The sequence below is a fragment of the Dermacentor silvarum genome, chromosome 6 (genome assembly GCF_013339745.2).
Source record: "Dermacentor silvarum isolate Dsil-2018 chromosome 6, BIME_Dsil_1.4, whole genome shotgun sequence".
Taxonomy (NCBI): domain Eukaryota; kingdom Metazoa; phylum Arthropoda; class Arachnida; order Ixodida; family Ixodidae; genus Dermacentor; species Dermacentor silvarum.
Window position 1 is genome coordinate 112,025,162 of NC_051159.1, and position 19,510 is coordinate 112,044,671.

Here is a 19,510-nt window from a genome sequence, read left to right on the forward strand (position 1 = left end):
ACGCCGATCCCACCACGCGCGCCGATCCAGGCGGGTGTGACACCGTGGCTGCAGCACATGCGCCGGCCGCAGCTGCGTGGGGGGCGCTGCGGCTCAGGGGCCGATGCGGCGTGGCTACAGCGAACACGATCTGTCCGCGTTCTCGGCCGAGGCGGGCGGCGACTGTCAACACCTAAGTGTATTTCTTACACCGTGGTTACGACGCTAGCCTTGGGTACGCGGGGTTGAATCCCGCCTGGGCAAGAAAGTTTATTTTATTGCGGTAGCAATTATATGGACACTCAAAAGCAGATTTCTGCCGTCGGCGTCGCCGTCGCCTTCGCCGTGAGGTTCCGTATGACGTCAATGGAGATGAAATCGTCGCCGTGATGATAAGTGGTTCTTGAGGGAAAGGGAAAGGTTGGCGCTGTCGCCGTGCGCCGAACGCTGTATGTGCGAGTGAAAGGGCGCGAGGGGCGCGCGCTTTCACGGGGAGTGAACGCCCGGCGGAGAACAAACGCGCGTTCTGCGCCGTGCTCCCTTAAGGGCTGCAGAAGTAGGCGTCTCTCTCCTTCTTTACAATCACCATATATGTAGAGCAAACGCGCCTTCTTCCGACGCGCGAGAGGCCGTGGGGGAGGGGGGGGAGGGGGAGGGAAGGGAGGCGACGTTTAGCTACGGCACCAAGTGCCTATTTATACCAGAGGCTCCGGCAACAGTCACCAACGCCGCACGCATTTTGAGCAAACGCGGGCAAAACGCCGACGGCGTCGACAACAGTTCTGCGTGTTGCCGGTGCTGCTGCATGTCCAAGTTTATACAGCTGATAAAGCTAATATCATTACTACGTATAGCTCTCTACAAATTTGCTATCGCAATTGATGCTTCGCCTTTCAGGTGAAACTGCGACAACTTTTTTTTTCTTTCGTTTCTTGATAGTTTCTTGATACGTACCACAAATTACGGCTAGCTTAAACAGCTTCGCTTTTAAAAAGGTCCCAATAGATGGCGCGAGAGCAGGGCGAACGCGGGAAATTTCAATTGAATTCAGCAAAACCTCCATTGCATCCATCATGGGAGGAGTGAGAGGGGAGGGGAAGAGCGTGAGGGGTGGGAGGGGGAGAAGAGAGGTTTTACGTATCAGGGGTCGCAAAAGACTACTGTCTTTCGACCTCATTTGCAGCGAAGCAGGCAGATATGCGGCCAATTGTTTACACGATGTATTTCAATATAAATGTTGACGCACTCTTTAACCTGTAGCTTGAATGTAGGGGCATAAATCAGGCCACTTCATGCTCAGCGAGGGTGGCAAATGCTTGTATCGAGCAAAATGCTATGGAGTGAGAGCAATATCATACAGATTAGCTCTTAGGGATAAGCAGATCTTAATCAAACACCTAGGAAATTGCAATGCGGGTTTGTAGTTCAAGCAGAGAAGCGCAATTCAGAGGCAATATTACTTTCGAATAAAAGGTCACATTGTCAGCGCGTTCCGTTAGCTCCTCATTTTCGTTTACCTGTATCACTTTGTCTGTTACTCAACCCATTCGTAAAGTCGACGTGGGTGGGACTAAGACTAAAGCTTCGTAAGACGGGCCCGTCTTTCCTGTTTTTGATCGCTTGTCGCTAACGGCGTGTACCAGGTAGGTCTGATTTGCCAAGCAAGCTCTCCTAGCTCTCTTCTTTTGTCTCACTTTTCTCTGTGTTCCAGCTGACGCAAAGCAACTCAAAGCGAATGGCGCGCGAAGCTATCCATGAGCGCGGAAACCGGTCTTACAATGTAACCGCACTTGCCATTTGTCGCACGAGGATTTGTGTGTGTCCCGAAAGCTGCTTGAAAAAGAAGGAAACGGAGCCGGACCCCTGACGTAAGCCGGTACGAATGCTCGCACCGCAGTGGCCACAAAACAAAAAAAAATGTTTTTCTCGAAATAAAAAGATGCCATTCTGTTTATATATGGACTACGGCTTCCAGATATTGCGTTTCCGGTCCGCGGAGATGACAGGCGGCTCAACGCGGCTCTATTCTCTGTTCGTTTCCTCATAGTGTGTACACAATCCCCGAGTTTTGTTTTTGATAGCGAACAGATATCACGGTCACAAATGCGCCACGTTTTACCCTTTGTAACGGCAGGTGTCAGCTACAAAAGCACGCGACTCTTTAATGGTATCCGATGCGAGGGCTGGAAACTTCCTTTATAACCTCTTTCTTGGCAGTAACGCTATGGGGAAGAATCTGTAGAATGCCATAGAATATATGATAGAATGCGTTAAAATATAACGATAACGATAGAGAGCAAACGGACCTCCTTGTATTCGCGCTGAGTGGACAAGCACGGTGTCGTAATTCAGCGGCTTTGAATTCCTATGTTTAGCACAATGAAATAGCTACAAAGCACATCACGTGCCGTCTCGGTAATTTATTTATATTCTCTCTGGGTGCATTGAGACGCAAGCAGTAGCAGCATGCCTGCTGTTACTCCTCTCTACATAATTCGTAAGTGTGAAAGGTCATTATACTCGAAAAATTACCGCAAGTAGGTTGTTTTATCCAACAATGGCCGCAGCGTCATGGCTCAAATGAGTATAGATAAATCCATCTTCAAGTGGTGGCTCAGTGGCTAAGGCATTGCGCTGCTGAGCACGACGTCGCGGCATCGAATCCAGGCCGCGGTGGCTGCATTACGATGGAGGCGAAATGCAAAAACGCCCCGTGTGCTTGCATTGTAGTGCACGTTCAAGAGCCCCAGGTGGCCAAATTAATCCGGAGCCCTCCACTATGGCACGCCTCATAACCAGAACTGGTTTTGGCATGTAAAACCCCAGAAAGAAGCAGAAGCTCTTTCAGTACCTCCAATACGCTCGCAGTTAATCGAATGACTAATGTTTGGTGTTACAAAACACCCGTGTACTTAAATTTAGGTGCACGTTAAAGAATCCCAGGTGGTCCAAATTTCCGGAGTCCCCCACTACGGCGTGCCTCATAATCAGATCGTGGTTTTGGCACGTAAAATCCTATAATTTAATTTAATTTTCGGTGTTACGTACAAGACCTAGACATATTCATGTGATTCTAACAAAAAAATGTGAAAAAAATCAGCTTACTAGTTTTCCTATCTCTAATCGCACAATGATTCTAATACCGTGTAGTCGCACAGTATGGATGTGACCTTCAAGTCAATGTTTATGAAGTCACTGCAGTACAAAAAAAAAGGCACAACTCAATTTCACTCGGAACGATTCGATGAGTTCGAGAAAGGTTCTCGTTCTACTATGGGAGCGGAAGAAACATGGCAATGCTTTTAGAAAACAAACAGCGAACAATGTATGTCAGCATAAAAGTTGGACATTTCTGCACGAGAACTGCGTTCTGGAAACGAGCTCATAGCCACAAGGGCGACTGGCTGCGAAAGGAGAACGCGTGGTCACGTCCGGCGCGCTGTCTCGCTCACCACAAAAGAACGAATCTCAGAAATCGAGCTCTATGTAAAAACAAGACTAAAAATGCAAACGCGGCAGTATAGGCGGGGGAACGAAACGATGGGAAATGCAAGCCATTTCATCTGTAGGAAGACAAGTAAAGCAAATATGTATACACGACGCGAGCAAGATTGAACGAGAGATGGGAAGTTCGTCCTCCGGCACTTCACTCTTTTCTTCGTGCGGCATAGTGCTCGTTCTCTGAATGGAAAGCTGCTTTTCGCTGTCCCAGACGAGTAAGTTTCGGTCCACGGGCTCCTTCGTACTACATCGTGCCATGCGACCTAGTGGAACGACGCGAAACTGAACGACGTGTTTTTCCTTTCGTCGCTTAGGTCTTTGTGTCGCCGATGAGCTTGCTGCTCCCTTTTTGAACTTTGAAAGTCCGGTGCTCAAAAATGGCGCAGGAGGCGTCCTTTTACCGTTTTACTGCCGTGGCAGCCTGAACTACTGCTTTTTGGTGTGGGCTGAATGCAATGCAAGCAACATGAAGGTGCAAGGCGAGTATGTTGATTTTGATGTCACAGTTAAGGGGATTAATTTTATTAAGTCAAGAAATAACGGAGCGGCAATTTGATGCACACGCGTCGTTGTGTTGCGATTATTCTAGTTTTTACATAACATCTGTTGGAACCACATTCACGCTTCACTCGCAGTGGCATCGTGGATTGTTGCACTATTTGCTATAGGGCAGCGCGGGGACAAAGTGTAACAGACGTAGACACACGTAGAGTTACGTGCGTCTTCTATTTCTCTTCGCGTTTCGTGCGATACCTAGAACCACTCATCCACCACCAATTTCCTGAAACCGCTGTGCAATTCCACAATTGTATAGCGGTTTACAATACAACTGTACAATTCTCCGCAAATCATGGTAATCATATGACAACAAATCAACTTATAAACATTTTAGACAAGAAGGCACCATTAGATCGATTCGCATAAAAACATGATCTATGTCGATGTCCTCGAATATATAGGAGGTAGCGGTTAGGTGTTTAATTATGACTACGGCTGTATTGGGTTTGGTGTTGCGTTTGGCTGGCATGATATTGTAGCTAGGGAATCGCACGGCTCTCTGGGCTTCCTGCAAGATGATGATGGCAGGCGGATTGTTGCAGCTGGCACTGCGCTGCTTAAGACTACCGTTCTTACGGTGGCTTGGGTGAGGGTGGCTAGTTGTGCTGTGAGGGACTGAAGAAAGCGGTCCAGTTTGTCATTAAGGGTGACGAATTGCGCGGTGCAGCTTTGTTGGCAGGTGAAGTCTTGTTGGAGATGGTGGACTTTTGTTTCAAAATGGATAATTATACCGTGTAATCTAAATAGGGTATCGTATAGGCAATCTTTCGTGCGCGGTGTATCGGGTATTGCATTTGTTAGGGGGAGAGGGTAGCGTACGTGGAAGAGATTGAAGAGCAACATCCATGGGAGAGGGCGGTCCGGTGGAAGTAGGTGTAAATTGTGGAAGTGATGGTGTGAAAGGTTGCGATGATGGGGAGTAAGGAGGTCGAGAGGTTCGCGGTGTGAATTGAAGCGTTAGTTTTAGCTGGCGAATCTCCTCCATGAGAGCGGAGTTCTCTCGAAGGAGACATGTTTCGAGAAGGGAAGGCTGAGATTGCGACGAGCAGGTGGAGGCTACCCTAGCCCAGCTTATACCTGGGGTAGGGATGTTGCTGGCTTTTAGGGAAGTGGCGCTGGTGGTGGTAGGGCGGGCCGTGTTTCACTCTGAGAGGTGGAATGTGGCCCTGGCGTCTTGCTGCTGCTCCTGATGCGGGCTTGAGCAGGGCCTGGAGCCGGAATTTAGGGTGCTTGTGGGCAAGGCTCCTAGCCTTGCAGGGGGTTGGTCGGCTGGGGCTTGTACCGCTGCTTGAACAGCTGGGAGCCCGTAGGCTGCGCACCGTTACTTACGATGCACGCTGGCTTGCAGTCGTGGTCCATGGAGGGGTCGAGATTTCCACAATTAGGGCAGAGTGTGTCCGTGCAGAACGGACACACGTCCTGGCGATGGCCGACTTTGCAGCAGCGAGTGCAAGCCTCGACCTTCTTCCGGAAAGGAATACAGCGGAGGGTACAACCCTCATAGTCCATGTAGTAGGAGACGCGCTTTCCTTAGAAGGGGATTAGGATGGACGCGATGTTGCCCAGTCACCTGGCGGGTTTGATTGTGACTTTGGGGTTGTAGGTGATGAGGTTGGGGAGGATGGCTTGCTCGGGTGTGTCGATAGGTAGGAGGATGACGCCGCGACAGATGTCTAAGGGGTCAGCTACGTGGGTGGCCACCTCGTAGGTGGTTCCGTTGAAGTTTATAGGGTGAATGGTGTTGTAGAAGTCGGCACGGTCCACATTTGGAGGGCTGGCCAGGGGCCGTATTCTGTAATGCTTCGGTTGTCGGAGAATTTAGTTTGGTGGTGGCGTCACGTTTGGGCGGTCCGCTGACGTAATTAGAATGTCAGGAAGGAGAGAGGCCAATCGGCGTGCAGTTTTTTTTTTTTTTTGTGAAAATGAACGTCACAAACCAAGACAAAATATAGCAAATTAGGAACGCTTCTTGGTAAATAAAAAATAATTGCCTCCTGAATTCTTCGTCTGCCATCTGAAACGCGCCTTTTTTATGTCAAGGTCGTCGTTGTCTCTCACGGATGCTCGCTAAACGCACGAATGCAGGTGCCACAGGGATCACCATCACTTTCATTTTCCTGGGAACGCCGATCTCGCCCGTGCACACGGCACGCACTGGCTCTGCACATGGCACATGGCACCTTGGAATCACACCGAAGCACCTCGCACCATTTCTCTCCGTACCAGACAAATTCGGTTTCCGGATGATTTACGTGTGCGTGACCTCATCATAATATGCCTGTGTGCGCCGAGGCGATGGCGTCACGCAGGTGGCGACCAATCGCTGCTCGCAAAGCGAATTCTTAGAAAACCGGAGAGAAACAGAATACGGCCCCAGGATGGAATTGCTGATGTTGTTTACGTGAAGTTGGTCTTGAGCGGTGTGGTCGTTGGTGGGTAGACCAGCCGCCTTGAAGATAATCTCGCGTAGCACGCAGGAGTGCATTTTTGTGCAGTAGAGACTGCCCCGGATCCTGAGAACGATATTGTAGTCGTTGGCAGGCAACGACTACACGGTGGGTGTCTCGGCGCTTTCTTGGATGGCTGCGCTGATGGTTCTGCGAATGTGATAGGTGGCGAGGGCTCCTGATGACGTGGGCGACGTTGGTGTGCAGCTCACGACAGCTGCGTGCGCCGCCGCCCCACACTCTTTCCGCAGCAATTTTACTGCCAATAAATAAGTTTTCACCACCATCACGCGCCGCCGACGCCAGCTGCGTCTCGATCCGCTCTTCCGTTCATGCCGGGGAGCTAGGCTTAGCGTGGAGAGTGCTGCAGACGAGGCCGAAAATTGGTGGTATCTTTCAAAAGGGCTGTCGAAGCTACCGATAAATCACGAGAAACGATGGCTATAGCACTCACGAAGGTCTCGTCAAACTTTCGAGGCACTCGGAGTCATTGGCCAGTTGCGAGGTCGAGGAAAACGGGAGCCGAGGCAAACAGGACTTTGATTTGAGCTAGTTGGTTCATAATTATTTGTGGAATGCAGCGCAAAGAAGACTGGGACAGAGAAAGCACGGAACACTGGAAGAGTGCTGACTTACAACTCGTATGAGACGAACGCTGATTTCCCTGCTGCTGGCCGTGGTGCGTTCCCCAACATTTTTCGATTATGTGGGCCGCACGCCCTTTACCCTACCGGCTGAGTCGTTGTTTACATCTATATTTGCACGTGTTTGGTGAATTTTTGTCGTGCTTCGTATGGTGAGAAGTCATCAGAGCAAGTGTTTACTGTATACTACATGGACGCTGTGTGCCTTAAAATAGCAGTGGAATAGGCGTGTGTACTTGCAGTATTTCTAATAGCCAATAGGCCTTTAACCGTGAGTACGAAGCATTTCTTTTTCTGTCCAGTGGCGTTCACCAGAATTAAATGTGATCATTCCAGCCCATTGCAAATTTCATTGGTCTGCGAATACGAACGCGGTTTATCCTACACTGTGTATATATAGGTATGTTGCTATGTAACTGGTGAGCGGGACGGAAGTGTTACACTACGTAGCGTATAGCAGGCCCGCAGTCAGGAGGGGGGTGGGAGGGGACCTCTGGGGGGGGGGGGGAGGACCCGGCTTCCTCCCCCCCCCCCCTCCCCCGAAATTTTGATCTTTCCGTGCCCATGTCCTACAGCGCTGAGTGCATCGGCCGAACGGGCCGCCGCGTAGGCGATCCGGAGCATCACACCAGAGCAGAGGATGCCGCACCCGACAGTCGGCGCCCGATATACAGACGGGGGCGGCTGCGCTCCCGACTTTGTCGCCACTGCGACACTTCCCCTCCCCCCCCCCCCCTTTCTTCAGCCACAACTCTACGGACGGCCCGCTTCGCGCTGTCATGCTGTCAACTGTTGATAAAATAGTATTTAAAAAGTCACATAAATGACACACTGCGATTTCTATCGAAAATAATTACTGAAAATAGGTGCTCTCCTCAAAAAATGTATAAAATAGGTGCTCTCCTCACAAAATGTGGAGGACGCTTAAGCTTCGGCTTTAAGAGTGGAACGTGATAGCGTTATCGGGACCCGTTCGCATCGCATTTTTCTTTATGAGTAGGCTTCACTGCAACCCACAACGTGGAAAAGCCAGCTTACACGGATCCTCTTAATGTCGTCTTCACTTTTAAACACAAATGAATTGCTGAGAAGACATTTTGCAGGGGCAATATAAGCCGTCTTATATCAAAATGTGAAGGTCCTAGGACCTTTTTTGGTGGAGTTTTAATTGTTTGCTGTTGCCCCGAGGCGCGCGCGTGTCCAAAATTCGGATCGGTTTTTAAGATACCCCTCAATGTTGCCTAGAACCAAAGTACAAGGAAACACCATCAGAAATGCAGGACGCTTAAGCTTCGCCTTTAAGAGTGGAACGCGATGGCATTCAAAGATCCCTGGCTGCTTATCAGGATTTTTCTCGTATATTCAAATTACAATCCGACGCTATCACGTGTGTACACGTTGGGGTCAAGTCGTACTTTACGATTTTTCTGCCGTATTCTACTTTGAGAAATTCAATTTTTGTTCACTAACGCCTTGCGCCACGCGAAGGGCCCGCCCGGTCGGGGTGGTTTGGGATGATGTGGTTCAGCATGAATATTTCCACTAGACGCCGGTGCTTAACGCCGACGCCGAAACTGACACCGACGCCGACGCCTGATTTTCTGCGACACGGGACCCTTAACGATATCGCGTTAATAGTCAAGGCCTTCAGCAAGTGGGCCACTCCCGAAAAAAGTTCCTGGCTCGATTTCGGCATAGCTTGTGAACAGTGCAGTGCATAATCATTGCACAATGCGAAAGTTGTGATCTATGTAGTGCATAAACATGACTTTGTATCTGGTTACGTGTTCCACAAAACAGAAACAAACACAATCGTGCGCATAGCATGTCGTTGTATCACATTTCATTCACCACTCCACTAAAGCTTCGCTTCACATAGATTCCCGCGTGTGCACCGGGTCACCGTGATTCCAAAGTGAAGCTTTCACTGCCTACCCGCTCGTATCGAACAACCGATTTATTAGGAAAAATTGTGCATCCTCCGCCCACGTAGTTCAAACCCAGCGCTAATGCAACTCCACTAACGTGAAACCTGGGGAAGTGCGAATCAGGGATGCGCCGGTGCAATGCCTCCTTTAGAATATGCCTGCCGCCTGTGCCGGGAAGCTGGTACCTGCCCCTCTCCTCTTTCCTCCTCTCCACCAGAATCGGCTGCGAGTGCTAGACGCGGCAGCCGCTCCAAACCTAAATCACGTGGCCCTGCCTCCGAGAATATAGTGGCGTCTGTTGTGATTCCGGAAGCAGGACCCGCGGTCTCTCGTCAAGCCATTGGTCGAGCGCACGCCAGCCTCGTAATCGTCACTTTCTCCGCAACAGGAAGTAGGCTAGTACCCTGAACCACGGGAACCTCCGCTCCAATTGGAAAACGAGCGACGCGGCAGGCATCTAGTAAAAGAGGCATTGGCCGGTGCTGCCCTTGTGTTTTCCTTATTTTTATCTTGTTTTATCCTGTGTTTACCTTGTGTTTAGCAATCAATCATCCGTTTTGAAATATGTGCTAAGGCACAAATGGTGGGAAACCGCCACGCACATGGAGCCAAAGCTTTTGCGGATGATAGTTAGAAGCAATTTTACAAATTTCTGCAATTATAGCGCTTAATGCATGATTATTCCTGTCTTTTAAATTATTCTGAATCATGTTAGTTTATTTTGAAACGGTTTTGATCAATTCTGCACATGTTTTGACCCTGTTTTGCACACTTGTTTTTGAGCGTGATCACGATGGACCACACGCGACGGACGCTGACGACAACCCGAGCTCCTATAAAACGCAAAAGGAAAAGACGTTCGTCAAGACCCAAACTATTCGTATTGCTGTGCTATTGTGCACTGGTACAAATAACGCATCAATTCCAGCTCGCCCAGCTTTCCACATTATTGTATTTCTTTCTTTCTCTTTCTTTCTATCGTTCTTTCGTTCTTTTTTTTAATTTATTCCTATAGCTTATCTGTATATTTCAGACGGAGAGCGTAACTTGTGAACAGAGTCGCATTTTCGGCCGAAAGGCGAAGCATCGATTGTGATTGCAAATTAGTGGACAGTTATACGAAGTAAGGAGAGTAGTTTTCTTTCGGCGATATAAACTGGTAAACATAGGCACACTAACTAAATGAACAAGCATCGTGTCACGCACGCACAAGCAAACATGAACGCATCTCACTGGATGACCGCGGAAACTCGCTGTCAAAACGCTGGAGTGAGAAAGCGTGCCAGCGGCAGCGAGGCAACTCACCTTCGCGCTGCCGCTGCTGCTGTCACGTAGTAGTGACGTGGAAGGACACAGTCGCAAAACTGTGAATGATGAAACAGACTTTTTATTGGTCGAACGTGTGGCCACAAAAGCAAGTTGCACTCGAAGCAGAACGATAGCCGCGAACACATTCGGCGATCGTCGAAATTTCATCAGCGGCGAAACGCGTCGGCTTGTAAACATGAGTCATCGAAGGTTCCAGAGTAATTCCTGGTGCCCGCGTGTCTTCCAAAAAGTACTAGGCAATTCGCGTTGCTCATACAGTAAGATTCCCTAAGCGTCGGTGGCAACAGACAACGGCTAGAAGCATTGATAACGTTCGAGAAACTTCGCGTACGCACCCAGCGATAACGTTTAGCATTTGTTAGCCGGTAAAAAGCGGTCACCGGTGAAAGATAAACAAGTACACGTGTCAGTATCAACGCGAACTAAGCTGCGAATACACAACGCAGGGCGTACTTCGTCCCCACCGTAGATGGCTTTCAAGATACAGTGGCCCGGGCGGGTACGCGCGGGCCTTGGACCTGATACCGAACCTCACGGCGACGCCGACGGCTGAGATGTACCTGCAGTGTCCATATAATTGCTGTCGCAATAAAAGAAATTACGAATTACTGGCTAGGATACGCACGCCAAGAAGTTGTGTATTCAAGTAGGGCACATACAACGTAATTAACATTTATTCCATAGCTCTACACACAGGGTGTTTCATCAAACACTTTCGAAAATTCTTAAAGGTTGCCTGTGGCAGATACCACAATTCTAGTTCATGAGCTGGTCTACTCGAAGAGGCGGACATTACTTCCACAAGAAATTGAAATGCATAATTGAATCATTAACAGAAATTCGCTAATTAACTTTGCAACTAATTGCCTGATGACCCATATTGCAATTTAGAAATTGTAGCCGTGGAGTTTGCAAGCGGGTCCACTTGGAAAAAATTCTCGGGATGACACCAGTTTCGAGATATTAATTCCCGAACTTTGGGGAGAAATGCATTAGCGTTCCAGTTAGGTTCTTAACAAAACGTCGCTTTTTTCATTGAAGCACAAAATTAACTGGGACGCCAATGCATTTCTCCGCAAAGTTCGGGAATTAATATCTCGAAACTGGTGTCATCCTGAGAATTTATTCTAAGTGGATCCGCCTTGCGAACTCCACGGCTACAATTTGTAAATTGCTATATGGGCCATCAGGTAATTAGTTAAAAACTTAATTAGTCACTTTTTGCTAATTAGTCGATTATGCATTTCAATTTTTTGCGCAAGTAATGTCCGCCTCTTCGAGTAGACCAGCTCATTAACAAGAATTGGGCTATCTGCCACAGGCAACCTTAAATAAATTTTAAAAGCGTTCGCTGAAACACCCTGTATATTATGTTTCAATGTAAATTCTGGGCTCTGCACCATTGCAAGAAAACGGTTGCGGAAGTTCCCGTAAATGACTTGCTGTAGAGAGACAAAGTAGGCTCAGGGGCCATTGAAAGCCTCGCTCTATTGAATAATAATACACGACTTGCAGAATTTTCCTTGATGCAGGGGTGCAACTGGAGCCAGATAGTCGTAAACGCTGCAAATATACGATATCTCGAAAAGCCTACGTGTTTCTCTGGCGAGGCTATGGATTTACTTCTAAAGATATAAGTAGCGTTAAGCAAGACCGCAACGAAGGAGCTCACAGACGAATTTCTTCTAGCTTTCTTTATGTCCTTTATGCTGCAATCTCCGAATGCGAGGTGAATATGTATATTCTTTACACGATGCTGTTGCTATATATGCTATTATTGAGTACCGGAACGTGAGCGTGGAGTCAAGGTAGGGATTAATTTTCGTAGGAAAAAAAATCAGAACCGTTAACGCCGAAGTACACTTAGAAAATTCGATTATTGTGGCGTTGCGACAGCTTTGAAGGTTTACGGTAGCTCGGTTAAAAGACATGTGAAAAGAACACACACAGGGACACACACGACGCTAACTTCCAATTTTGTTTATTATCGAAGACCAGGTCGTACTTATACACTCAGTCATCATGAGTCACAGCTGCGTGAACAGATAAGCATTTAACGCGAAAAAAATTTTAGAGTGATAAATAAAAGCATGCGCAAAAAGTTCAATTCTTTATCAGAGAGAGCCAATGACGATTTACTGATACAGGATTCCCCCAAGGCAGCAATCTGTTCAGCTTCTGTTATAGGTCTAGCAAGTTCGTACTTACTTCTACCAGTAATGGCTGTTGACTCATACAGAGGGGGATCGATGATGTTGCTTACAATGAAGGTTGAAAAACCCATCTGATGCAACTTTGTCGACCTTATTTTTGTGTTGACGCAACCATCTATCTGCCCAACGCATCCGCCCGTCTGCCCGACGTTCTACTTTCCGCACGATAAGGGTATGCGATATATAATCGAAGTCTTAGAATCTCGAAGCTTTTTTCTGTGTGTTACTTGGCAGCTAAGAGCACTTTCTTTCTTCTCTGGTCTTATTTTCCTGCACTAGCTGACTAGTTTGTTAGGTACTGAAAAAAAAACACCGCATATCCACGGGGTGAATGATTAAAAAAAATTAAATTATGGGGTTTTACGTGCCAAAACCAGTTCTGATTATGAGGCACGCCGTAGTGGGGGACTCCGGAAATTTGGACCACCTGGGGTTCTTTAACGTGCACCTAAATCTAAGTACACGGGTGTTTTCGCATTTCGCCCCCATCGAAATGCGGCCGCCGTGGCCGGGATTCGATCCCGCGACCTCGTGCTCAGCAGCCCAACACCATAGCCACTGAGCAACCACGGCGGGTCGGGGTGAATGATGATGAGTGGGCGAAGCTCCGGAGGGAATCATCGGTAAACCGTGAATCTTCCGTGTAATTCGCCCAGTCTAGCCGCACTAAATCGAACGAATGACTTCCACCAATGACACGCGCCATATGTGACGTCATTCGTATTAACACGAAAGTGTTTTATGCCGGGGTCCACCAAGACTTCACTGACGTATTTCCGTCACGGAAATACGTCATAGAACATAATACAAAGAAAGAAACCAGAAGAAAAAGTTCCACAAACATGCAAAATTTGGAAATCGAACCCACGACCTCTCGGTCCGCGACGATAGATCGCCGAGCGTTTAACCCATTGCGCCACAAACGCATTTGCAGAGAGCTACACAGACGCGCCTTATATATCTAACACTCCTCCGTGTACCCGCGCTCTTGCTCGGGGCGGTGCCGCCGCCTACGAGCAGAAAAGAGAAGTACTGCATTATGACACTAACGCGCACCGACAGTGAACGCTTCGGTGGTCTCAGCACTACGACGCCTCGATGCCAGCATTCGAAGGGACGCTGGCATCAAGAAGCATTACCAACGCCACCTAGGTGGCGTTGGTAGTGGCGTTCACCGTACTCAGCACAGCGGAGCGTGGCCTCCGCAATTAGCTCTGAAAATGTTTCTGAAGTTGATCGCGGAGGCTGCAATTACCACGCGCTGTACGCGCTGATTTGACTCGGTGACGATTCAGTTACGTGCTTTGTCTTGCGCGTTGTATTAGTGTGTCAGTTACGTGCTTCGTCTTTCGCGTTGTGCTAGCGTGTGCAGCGTAGTGCAGCTTCCATATGCACGACGGTTGCTCATGGTCATCGACGTTGGTAGTCGTGATGGAGGAGACGTGGCACCAGGCGTCAGCGTGGGTGCATCAACGCCTAAGGGCGCTTTAGCCACAAAACACCAATAGACATTATATATCAATGTGCAATAAACATTACACTACTTCTGTGAAGACACGTTTCACTTTCGTGTTCTATACCGATTCCTATATAAGAGGGATCAACCACATTTTATTTTATAACAGCGCCCTTCATTATAATTGCACCATCTCCCGCTTAAGGGGACGCTAGCACAAACGCGTTAGAAACGTGCAGTACTCTCTAGTAAGGGGGAGAGGCCACAGGGTCTTACGCGGCCGTTTACACATGCCGGAACATGCACCGCGTTTGCCGACGCCATCAGCGTTTATGACTACGGGGGTAAGGCGGAGAGGCCACAGCGTCTTACACCAGCTTCTTACAACGGCCGTAACGCGCTAGCACAAACGCGTTAGAAACGCGCAGTCTTTCGTTAATGTTGGGTACTTATTGTCATCGTGGTGCGTGTGTCCAGGTGCGCTACGTGGCGTAATGGTTAGCGCCGCGCGTTCGGAAGCGAGGGGTCCCTGCTTCGATTCCGCGCTACGGACACAACTTTCGGAATTTTTTTTTCATAAAAGTAGACGTGGCTACCTACTACTACGACGACGACTACTACTACTACTACTACTACTACTACTACTACTACTACTACTACATACTACAGAGGAGGGACAGACCCACACCCTAAGGAGCTTCGCCCCTAAAAACCACATCATTGTTACCTCGGCGTGCAATATTGTTTAGGTTCTGCGACAACCGGTGCATATAGGGTATAACTGCTGGCCCTGTTTTCTCATGGTTACTATTTTTTTTTTAGCTCACGTTGAGGAGGAGGCGGAGGAAAACATTTATTAAGAGAAAAAAAAAAACAAGCAGGTGTCTTCCTGCTTGTATTGGGAGGTGCCCTCAGTCCAGGGCTCCTACGGCTCTTGCTGTCTCCCGGGCCCGCCTGACCAGTTGCTCACGTTGAGATGTACCCGATTGCTGCGCTTGCCTAAGCATTCCTTCTACAACTGATACGAGAACTTAACTGGGATAACCTGCATCATGTAGGCGCATGGCCTGTTATCTGAAGGCTTCGTTGGTGCAATGATGGCAGGATTTATTAAGTAGGTCGGTGAAACACATTTTCGCAATTCCTCTTTTTGCCAATTTAGAATGGGCTGAATGATATGACAACAAGGTTTATTTGTCCTAGGACTGTAGCACCAGCATATTAGGTCATCACTGAAGGTAAATTTAACATGAAGAAACTTCTGTTGTATAGGCACTTCGAAAGTAGCTTTCAGCGGATAAAGGCAGTGGCTTATAACATTTCTAACAGCTGAACACTCTTTGTCAATGCTGTCTAGCTCACAATTAACAAACACTAAAAAATCAACAAATCTAAATATTTTAACAGCGTTTGCCTCATTAATGCATGCATACAAGTCTCTCTCTAGCTTTGCGAAGTATTGGTTGCTTAAAGCAGGTGCTAAGCAGTATCGAATTGTTTTTTGAAGGTACGGAATGTTATTTCTTTGCACAAACGTGGAGCAGAGGTAGAATACCCGGCTCCAAATCTCAAGGTCGTAAGTTCTAATCCTACTCCAGTCCACTACATTTTCAGGCATGGAGTGGTGCCTGACACCAGCAAGAAAAAATATATACATTGCCGAGAGCTAGTGGGGCTATACTAGTTCAGGTTCAACCAAACTAGGAAGGCCCACTAAGCTTCATCAAAGTCACTCCCTCACCAGAACAGGAATTGGCCTCCCTGGTGCAGTATTCGGCCACTAGCTCCCTCATGACTCCGACAATTAACCCATGGCCCTCATTCCCCAGTGGCTGCGGAGCACCTGACCAAGGCGGCGGTTGGACCTGCTACGAGGCAGAGGGTGCTAAGAATCTCTGGGTCCGGACAGGCCGCCAATGTAAACTGAACCTGGCAACGTTCAACACGCGCACCCTCTCGAGTGAGGCTAGCTCAGCAGGACTATGTGAAGAATTATCAGGCATTGCCTGGGATATTATTGGCCTTAGTGAGGTTAGAAGAACTGGTGAGGCTTGCACAGTGCTGACTAATGGACACATCCTCTGCTACAGAGGTCTTCCAGATAAGAGAGAATCTGGGGTAGGATTTCTAGTCCATGACAACATAGCGGGCAACATTGATGAAGTCTACAGCATTAATGAGAGGGTAGAAGTCCGTAATAAAGCTGAATAGGAGGTACAAAATGAAGGTAGTACAAGCCTACGCCCCAACCTCTAGTCACGATGATGAAGAAATAGAACGGCTTTATGAAGATGTTGAATTAGCAATGAGAAAGGTGCAAACTCAGTATACTGTAGTCATGGGCGACTTCAACGCGAAAGTGGGGAAAAAGCAGGCTGGTGAGCAAGCAATTGGCAACTACGGCATCGATTCTAGGAATGAAAGAGGAAAAGGTTAGTAGAACTCGCAGAAAGGAAGGAATAGGCTCCGAATAATGAGTACCTTCTTCAGGAAGCGCAGCAACAGGAAGTGGACCTGGCAAAGCCGTAATGGAGAAACAAGGAATGAAATAGATTTCATACTCTCTGCCGACCCAAGCGTAGTGCAGGATGTAGAAGTGTTAGGTAAGGTAAAGTGCAGTGGCCATATGCTAGTGAGGTCTAGGATTTCTCTCAATTTGAAGAGAGAAAGAGTGAAATTAGTCAAGAGGAAACAGGCCAACATAGAGGCATTAAGGGTAAAAGCAGACCAATTCAGGCTGGTGCTCGCAAACAAATATGCAGCTTTAGAAAAGGAAGATAAAGACAACATAGAGGTAATGAATGAAACCGTAACTTGGTTGATCTCAGAAGCAGCAATTGAAGTGGGAGGTAAGGCACCAAGGCAACCAGTAGGTAAGCTCTCCCAAGAAACAAAGGACCTAATAAAGAAACGACAAAACATGAAAATGCCCAACTCAATAGATCAGATAGAATTCGCTGAACAGTCAAAACTGATCAACAAAAAGAAAGTAAGGGATATTAGCAATTATAACGAGGGAAAGATTGAGGAAGCCGTAAAATATGGACGCAGCATTAAATCAGTAAGAAGAAAGCTTGGCATAGGACAAGGCAAAATGTATGCACTTAAAGATAAGCAGGATAATATCATCAGCAGTTTCGATGACATAGTAAAAGCAGCGGAAGAATTCTATACTGACCTGTACAGTGCCCAAAACAGCCAAGCTGCTTTCATTCGAAAAAGTGATGAACCGGATACAGAGGCTCCTTCTATAACTAGCGATAAAGTTAGAAGGGCCTTGATAGACATGACCAGGGGAAAAGCTGCTGGAGAAGATGGAATAACAGCATATTTAATCAAAGATGGAGGAGATATCGTGCTTGAAAATCTTGCGGCCCTTTATACGCAATGCCTCACAACTTCAAGTGTACCAGAGAGCTGGAAGAACGCCAACATTATACTAATCCATAAGAAGGGAGACCTTAAAGAATTGAAGAATTATTAACCCATTAGCTTGCTTTCAGTATTGTATAAAATATTCACCAAGATAATTTCCAATAGAATCAGGGCAACACTTAACTTCAGCCAACCAAGGCTGGCTTCAGGAAGGGATATTCTACGATGGATCATATTCATGTCATCAATCAGGTAATCGAGAAATCTGCTGAGTACAATCAACCTCTCCATATGGCTTTCATAGATTGTGAAAAGGCATTTGATTCAGTAGAGATACGAGCAGTCATAGAGGCATTGCGTAGTCAAGGAGTACAAGAGGCATACGTGAATATCTTAGCAAACATCTACAAGGATTCCACAGCTACCTTGGTTCTCCGCAAGAAAAGTAGGAAGTTTCCTATCAAGAAAGGGGTCAGGCAAGGAGACACAATCTCTCCAATGCTATTCACTGCATGCTTAGAAGAAGTATTCAAGCTCTTAGCCTGAGAATGCTTAGGAGTGAGTATCAACGGCGAATATCTCAGCAACCTTCGGTTTGCAGATGACATTGTCCTATTCAGCAACAATCGAGACGAATTACAGCAAATGATTGAGGACCTTAATCGAGAAAGTGTAAGAATTGGGTTGAAGGTGAATATGCGATAATGTTCAATAGCCTGGCAAGGGAACAAGAATTCAGGGTCGCCAGTCAGCCTCTAGAGTCTGTAAAGGAGTACGTTTATCTATGTCAATTACTCACAGGGGACCCTGATCACGAGAAGAAATTTACAGAAGAATAAAATTGGGTTGGAGTGCATACGGCAGGCATTGCCAAATCCTGACTGGGACCTTACCACTGTCGTTGAAAAGAAAAGTGTACAGTCATTGCATTCTACCGGTGCTAACATATGGGGCAGACACTTGAAGGTTAACAAAGAAGCTCAAGAACAAGTTAAGTACCGCACAAAGAGCGATGGAACGAAACATCTTAGGACTAACGTTAAGAGACAGAAAGAGAGCGGTGTGCATGATAGAACAAACGGTATTCGCCGATATTCCTAGTTGACATTAAGCGGAAGAAATGGAGCTGGGCAGGCCATGTAATGCGTAGGATGGATACCCGGTGGACCATTAAAGTTACAGAATGGATACCAAGAGAAGGGAAGCGCAGTCGATGTCGGCAGAAAACCAGATGGGATGATGAAGTTAGGAAATTTGCAGGTGCAAGTTGGAATACGCTAGCGCAAGACAGGGGTAATTGGAGATCGCAGGGAGAGGCCTTCGTCCTGCAGTGGACATAAAATATAGGCTGATGATGATGATGATGACTTCGGGTGCAAGTCTAAAAGTTCTAAAAAATATTCAATGGTTGTGCCCGCTTCATAGCTAAACCTTGTGGCCCCAAATTCATCTATACATGACTGAACACAATATAACAATTAATTTTGAGGTAAAGATTACTACAAGTCCTTCACATCTGCTGAGAAAGCCTTCAGTCCCGCGGTACAGTCGGCCTCTACAGACGCTAAAACTTCCTCCGAATTCTACGCTAAAATTCCTCGGAATTCTGCGCTACAAACGCTAAAGCTTCTTTGGAAACCTACTCGCGACAGAAGCGCGCACGTGTGTCACGGGCGAGCTTGTACAGTCTCATTTATCAAAGGACGTTTTTGTGCTCGTATCTCTTACAAACTTGTGATTTTTCGCACGCTGTAACGCGCTCGCGTGCACTCAACACGCTTCGTGCTTTCTGTTAGATATTTTCAAAGTGGGAGTAAAGTTCGAATTCTTCTCGTACCACTCCTCTACTTGGGCGTCCGAGACGCACCGCCAGAGACGATGTACGCAAGTGAGGAGTTCTGCCGCTACGAATAGCGGCGACGGGTTCGCTGAGTTGAAATAGACTCCGATGAGGATTGAGAAAAAAAACACTTATATTCACAACTATTTACAAGAATTTACAAATACAAAACACATACAAGACGGAACTGGTACACATGCCGTTGTCAGATGGGAAGGGGACTTGGCACCCGTAGGTACC